The following is a 7,649-nucleotide window of genomic DNA, read 5'->3' as shown; positions in this document are numbered from 1 at the left end:
TGGCTCTCTACATATCTTTTCCTGAACTCCCCCCCTCTTCCTGAGTTCACTGGTGTTCCATCTGTGTTCTACAGCCTCATCACAGCGCTTAACAACACTGAGCTGTGAACTTCCTAGGGGTAGAGACTGTGTCTTATTCTTTAATGTGTCCTTGACCCTTAGGAGTTACAAGCACACAGTAAATGTTGGTCTGATCATAAGGGAAAAGCTGCTAGGAGACTGGAGGATACGTCAGTACTCGTTAGAGCAGTATGTGTTCACACTTTTTTTTTTTTTTGCGGTACACGGGCCTCTCACTGTTGTGGCCTCTCCCGTTGCGGAGCACAGGCTCCGGACGCGCAGGCTCAGCGGCCATGGCTCAAGGGCCCAGCCGCCCCGCGGCATGCGGGATCTTCCCGGACCGGGGCACGAACCCGTGTCCCCTGCATCAGCAGGCGGACTCCCAACCACTGCGCCACCAGGGAAGCCCTGTGTTCACACTTTTGAGCTTCACCTGGGGAATGGGCCGTGAGCGGCTACTGGAAGCTGTCACGAGGACGCAATGAGGAAGCATCAGGAAAAACATCTCTGCAATGCCTGGTCTCATACACTCCCCTTCTCCCCTCTGTCCCCTTCCTTCTGCCTGACACTGGGTCTGGAAGCAAAGGTCAGGTGCTCTATGTGAAGATGGGAGGTCTGAATGATTTCTCAAGAATGGCAAAGGATCTGAGGGAACTGGACGGCAGAGAAGATGAGCACGCTGCAGGTCCCGCCCTGGGATCTGGAACAGCAAGCAGAGAGACCAAGTGTGCTAACAAAAATGGGGGAGGGGGGACAATTCTGGTGCCAGAGTATGGCTACCCACAAGAGCTACCTCCTTCCTCTGTGGATCCAGTCCACTCAGGAGGGGCAGTCCGTGAGTGTGCACAGGGTCGGGCACCCCGTGTTGTCACGAACAGATCCTTCACGCCACGGCCTGGCACCTTCCTGAGGAAGAAAAGATGCCAAACCAGTCCCCCAGAGGAATCAACTCAAGGGAAAGGGGCTAGTCAAATCCCAGGCTCTGTCTAGCCATTGTCTCCCCAGTGTAAAAGAACTTAGCCCAAGGGATCAAAAGACTCCTTAATGCAAGATCTGGAACATTCCAAAGCCCCTCCTTAAGTGGAGGGAGGCTGATGGCACTGCTGCAAAGTAGACAAAGAAAAGCAAGAGACTTTTAAAGTGAAACGTGTAAAATAGAGGGGGGTGGGGGAGACCGTGAACACCGGGGCAGCAATCACGCAGAAGGACTGCGGTACAGACTCAGGGCAGCACCATCCCACCCGGCAACGCTGGCACTGTCATACCTCAAAAGAGCGGTTTAAAAGCTGCTAATTACTGAGGTTCCAACAAGAGCTCTGTCTTAAAAGTGATTTCAAACTGATTGCAGCGTTTTGAACTGATCGCAGCTGTAAGCTATAAAAGAAGGAATCTAAATAAAAGTGAAAAATCCTTTGATCAAACACAAAGGAACTCTTCCAAATAAAAATACCTTTATTTTACATACACATCATAGCCGTCTCACATGGGTAAACAAATGATTTATACACAGCTATTAAACACATGAGTTCCCTGAGACAGGGACCGTACTCGTTCATCCTTATAACTCCTGACAGTATTGAGCATAGTATCTGGCACATGGAAGATGCTTACGGAATTGAATTTAATCGAAGCAATTGCTGTATTAATGATTTAATCAGATCATTGTCATTTTTTACAGTAATGGGCTACTATAAAATGAACACTAGGGTAAAGCAGTACAAAAGGCCATTGTAATAGCCTCAAATCCAGGAAAAACATACCTATTTTTCCAGAAGACCAAAAGAAATATGCAAATACAGTCGTTCTCGAAAGGCAAGTCAACCAATCTACATTCCACAACAGAGACCATGTTGATTGTGCTGTGTGAGTTGCTAGGCAACCACTTGGTAATTCCCCATGTAATAGAGATGAACCTGTCATCTGCTTTCTTGGCTCTATGTGACATGAGGAGACAACAGGTAAAGGACAGCCAAGAACACCTACACCTGGATGACACAATCACTCCTGAAGTGTGATGACACTGGAGAAAATCCACATGCCCTGCAGAAAGTGCTGGAGGGAGAATTTCATTAAACTATTAGCACAAGACATCCGGTGAATTTTCTTGGATTTACCCTGTGGGTAAATCCTGTGGGTGATCCTGTTATCCCTGTCCACAAAGCCAGGGACCAAAAGCCCTGAAGTTCAGCATGTGGATGGCTGTCAATCCAACAAGGCCTCCAGATCAGCGGGTCCCATGACTCCAGCTGGGATAAAATTTTACCAGATAAAAGCATCCTTTTAAGTCTTAAAAGAGACACTTAACATCTCAAAGAAACCCAAGTTCTGGGTGAACAAACCATACTCTTTTATACCAGAAGAAAATGCTCTTAGTAATTTCTTTGGACATGATTTCCCAGACATTTTAGGCAAATGAGCTGCCTTGTAAAGACCCCACTCCACTGTAGGTACTGACATCGCTGTCTTTGAAATAGACTGCAAACCCAATAAAGCATTGGAGAATGAATGCATAAGGAATGTCTGAAAGCTTCTCTGACATTAAGAACTTAAATTTAAATGCCACTTCAAATTTGGAAGACTAAGAGTACTCACCTTTTTCATATGAATTTCAAAAGGACCACTCCCAAGATTAAAAAAAAATAAGAGGGCTTCCCTGATGGCGCAGTGGTTAAGAATCTGCTTTCCAATGCAGGGGATGCAGGTTTGAACCCTGGTCGGGGAACTAAGATCCCACATGCCGTGGGGCAACTACTCCCATGCGCTACAACTAGAGAGTCCACGCAGGGGAAAAAAAAAAAAAAAAAGAATCCGCTTGCCAATGCAAGGGACACGGGTTCGAGCCCTGGTCTGGGAAGATCCCACATGCCGTGGAACAACTAAGCCCGTGTGCAACAACTACTGAGCCTGCGCTCTAGAACCCATGAGCCACAACTACTGAAGCCCGTGCACCTAGAGCCTGTGTTCTGCAACAAGAGAAGCCACCGTAGTGAGAAGCCCGCGCACCGCAATGAAGAGTAGCCCCCGCCTGCTGCAACTAGAGAAAGCCTGCGCGCAGCAACGAAGACCCAACACAACCAATAATAAAATTAAATAATAAATAAACAAATAAATAAATAAACAAAACAGGAATATTTGCCCACAACCTATTCCCACAAATATCATATTTAAGTCTTTTCTGGAAATTACTTGCTTCAGTCTCTTGTTTGAGATTTAAGATCTTGGACCTGGGATCAGGCAATCCGTTGGAGATAAAATCACCAGTTTTTTATTTTTATTTTTTATTTATTTATTTATTTATTTTTTGCGGTATGCGGGCCTCTCACTGCTGTGGCCTCTCCTGTTGCAGAGCACAGGCTCCGGATGCGCAGGCTCAGCGGCCATGGTTCACGGGCCCAGCCGCTCCGCGGCATATGGGATCCTCCCAGACCGGGGCACGAACCCGTATCCCCTGCATCGGCAGGCGGACTCTCAACCACTGCGCCACCAGGGAGGCCCTAAAATCACCAGTTTTGATGAACAACTGGGCAAGGCTTTAACCTAACATCTGGTGCCAGCCTGATTTATCCAACCCGTTGAGATGCTGACTGAAGCCCAGCTGGCCAACCCTGCGGCGTGAAGGCTGTCAAAAGCACCAGCCCTGCCTATCCAGCGCTGGAAAGGGGAGTGCTGGTTGCGAAGTTCCTGGGCACGTCTCCATCTGCAAAGGAAAGCCACGGCATCCGTCATGTCTACTGACTACCAGGTTTTACAAGGGTCTTCGTGGAATTCCGAGTAGAATCAGCCATGAACCAAATCAAATGTGAGGCAGGAGGATTCAAGGGCATTCTTTTTTTTTTTTTTTTTTTTTTTTTCTTTTTGCGGTATGCGGGCCTCTCACTGTTGTGGCCTCTCCCGTTGCGGAGCACAGGCTCCGGATGCGCAGGCCCAGCGGCCATGGCTCACGGGCCCAGCCGCTCCGCGGCATATGGGATCCTCCCAGACCGGGGCACGAACCCGTATCCCCTGCATCGGCAGGCGGACTCTTAACCACTGCGCCACCAGGGAGGCCCTCAAGGGCATTCTTGAACAAATGCTCAAAAGACCCTCCAATGACTGGGCTTGGGGTGAGGTGACAAAGGAGGAGCAACAGAGGCTCTGGAATTTCTTTGCCAGAGTTACAAGTATGGAGAAAAACCTTTTGGCAGCTACCTTCACTCCATCTTTTCAACATGACACGTACAGTCGTGTGCAAAAGGCCTGGAGGTGGGAGAGAGCAGAGCGTGTCAGGGAACCAGCAAAAGAAAAGGGGATGTCCATTCGTCCCTTGCACCAGTGGCCCCGGAAGCCACTCACCCTCCTGGTTGGTGGCATCTTCCTTCTCTGGAGTCCAGTCAGTGATGGGTAAGCCCACTGTTAAATTTTCAGGAACCTGGGGTCCCAGTGATGCCAAGTTGGTTGAACACTTACTACGTAGAACTTGCTTTGCAGGAGAAAAACATTCAATATAATCCCTGCCCTGAAGGAGCTCAGACTCCAGTGGGGGAGACAGATGGGTACCCAAGAAATTATAATGCAAACCAGTCTGGATTAAGGCACAAGAGGCGGAAAGTGTTCAATGCGGGGATAATGAATGTCTGTGTGGAGGCTGCCCCTGATCTTGGGCTCTGTAGCCAGCTTTCTATTACCGGAGTTGTAACAGGTTTCTTTGACTTTAACCTTTGCTTTTCGTTGCTTTTGTTATTATAACCATACATAATGGCCTGCCTCAGGGAACCCTGCCCACCTGTGAATGGCTGCAAGAAAAAAGAAACTAACACATGCCCTCACCGAGGCTGGTCATTCCAAGAGATATTTTGCAAGATTGACGGCCCTTTTACTTCACTTCCTCACCACCTCTCGCTCTCTGTTCTGCCTTTTTACTTTAATTCTTCGCCACCTCTCCCTCTATGATTCTAAAAGAAACTGGCATCCAGATCTAGGTAAGATGGTTTTTCAGAGACACGAGTCCGCCATCTTCTCCGTCTGCCAGCTTTCCGAATAAAGCCGTATTCCTTGCCTCAGCACCTCGTCTCCGATTCATTGGCCTGTCGTTCGGCGAGCAGAGTGAGCCTGGACTCGGTAAGAGAGCGTCAGTTTCCACTGAAAAGCCTCAGCTCCGTCTGGCTTTCTGCTGTGGTGGCCTGTATTTCTTGCCTTTGGGCGAGCCCGCGGTGGGGGAGTCAGCTGTGATCCGAAAGCTGTTTATTATGGGACAGAAGCCCACTGGGCAAGATACGAGGCCAAGGAGAACCTCTGTCAAAAATCAAATGGTTCTACAGAAAGGGACAACTGAACAGCTTCGTGAGTCATCTAGAGAAAGAAAAAAGTTGTGAGTTTAAATCAAAGATTTCACATTCAGTGGGGGGAGATGACACTTTCAAAATCTTTCCACTAAAGAGATTCTAGATAGGGGATCTAACAAGTGAAAGGCAGCTACTGAGTGGTTTGGAAAGATATGTGGGTTGAAATCAGCATATACCCTGTCACACACAACAAAATATCTCTACCACGTGCAGAGTGAAAGAAAGAGAGGATCAGATGGAGGTGTTTTCTGCACTTTGCCTTTACAGTGCCCTGTCTCCATTCCTGGCAACCTTTCCCACACAAGTGCTTGTACCTAGTGCCTTCCAGCTCCGCTCCCCACTGGCCTCCTGCTCAGCACAGCAGGAAAGGGCGTGGTAGCACCATTTCCACTGAACACGCAGCCTAGCAGAGCGGCCAAAAGCAAGGACTCTGGAATTCAATTCCTGGCTCCACCACTTACCACCAGTCAACTTGGCAAGTGACACGGCCTCTTTACCTTAGTTTCCTCCTCTGGAAAACGAGGATAATGATACCACAACCACGTCACAGGACTGTGGGAGGATTAAATAAGTAAATCCGGGCAAATCACTTAGGACAGTGTCTGGAAATAGCACTCTGTGACAGTTGTTATGAGAGAATTTGTCTTGGGTTCTGGAGTATTTGCATGTCGAGCAATTATTCTTAAAGGAATTTCAGGTTTGGGCAAGAAGATGGAGAGCTCTTAGGGAGGGGTTTCCATTGTCCCTGAAATCAAACCTGTGCCTATATATCAACACCCTGACTGTAATCCAAATGCCTTTTTATTGTCTCTGCTCTTCTAGATAACCCTAAAAGTATGAGCTAAGAACTAACCTGGCTGGTGGGTGCCCAGTCACTTGGCTGCTAAGGAAACAAGGAACATGCATCCTGCTATCACCCACCTCTGCCTCTGCCATCCTGGGACCTGTAGGCCCCTCTCCCCACGCACAGGCTGGAGCCCCTTTCCTGTTGCTGGAACTCTGGGGCATATACACACCTACCATCCCATCAAATCATCTTAAAAAACTGTGACGTGGGCAGCAGTAATGCTGGTTGCCAGATTCAGACTAGAGGATAACTATGTTACAGATGCCAAACTAAGGTTCAGGAAAAAAAAGATGGTTCTCAGGTGTCACTCCAAGAACTGATGCCAGTCCTTGTAGTGATGTTTTCACTGATCCTCGGCAAAATCGGAAAAATAAGAATAGCGATGGGTTTTTCATAAAGCAGAAATTATTCAATTTTTGAATTGTGAGATTATAGCCTATCGTCCTTCCTATGTCTGAGAGAAGATGTTGAAATGCCCCATCTTTTATAAAATGATATCGATAGGAGCTGGGATTTGAAACTAGATCTTTTGCATACTTTCACTGTTATTATACTACTTTAATTACTTTAAAATAATTTTAAAATAACTTGAATTTTAAATTCAACTTTAAATGTTAAAATACGTTGTAAAGAATTATTTATAAATATTGTAAATTATATACTAGATTGGAGACTTGAAAATATCTTCAAATAAAACAGCACAGGGTTAACCCTTTGTGGCATCCTATGCAGGACTGAAAACTCAAATCGTCACATGGACAGGGCCGCGAAGAACTTAATGAAGTAGGCTGGGCAGAGGTGCAGTTTCTGACCTCCAGTCTGTGACACTCCGTGAGGGCAGATAGGAAAAGAAGCCTACGTGAAATTCCCTAAGTGTAGCATTTAAAGGAGCAGGTCTCCCCCTGCCGGCAGCAGTGGTGGCAAAATGAGTCTGGAACCACACCTGGTAGTGAGGACTCAAACAGGAAAGGGTTCTACAGCAAGAAGCCATGGTGCCTGGAAAACCACTCTCCGCCACGGAAACCTTAGCCTAAACAAGAGTGTGACAGCAGAGATGGAAAGAACTCGCAGCACTCTGACAGGAAACTATCAACAGAGATACTGATTTACAAACCCTGGTGAATTAGCAAAGAAAGAAAAATTTTTACATTCGTTTGGCTCTATAAAAAGATTCGTTACCCATTTTCATGAATTGCTGATTCTCTGTCTCTAATTACATAGGGCCGTACAGTAGCTCAATTAAAATTACACGTATCAGTAAATTAGTCTGATTCATTTGGTCCCACTACCTCATGTGTCTTTGAAGTTCAAGTTATTGATACAGCATGGCCGTCTGGCCATAAGATAGCTAAAATCAGGGAAGTTTGACTTATTTGCACTTTTGGAGGATTAAAATAATCCTCACGCCTTTGCTTATTTCA

The sequence above is a fragment of the Mesoplodon densirostris genome, chromosome 4 (assembly GCF_025265405.1).
Source record: "Mesoplodon densirostris isolate mMesDen1 chromosome 4, mMesDen1 primary haplotype, whole genome shotgun sequence".
Lineage (NCBI taxonomy): Eukaryota > Metazoa > Chordata > Mammalia > Artiodactyla > Ziphiidae > Mesoplodon > Mesoplodon densirostris.
The sequence above is the reverse complement of the archived record's forward strand: the minus strand, read 5'-3'. Positions refer to the sequence as shown.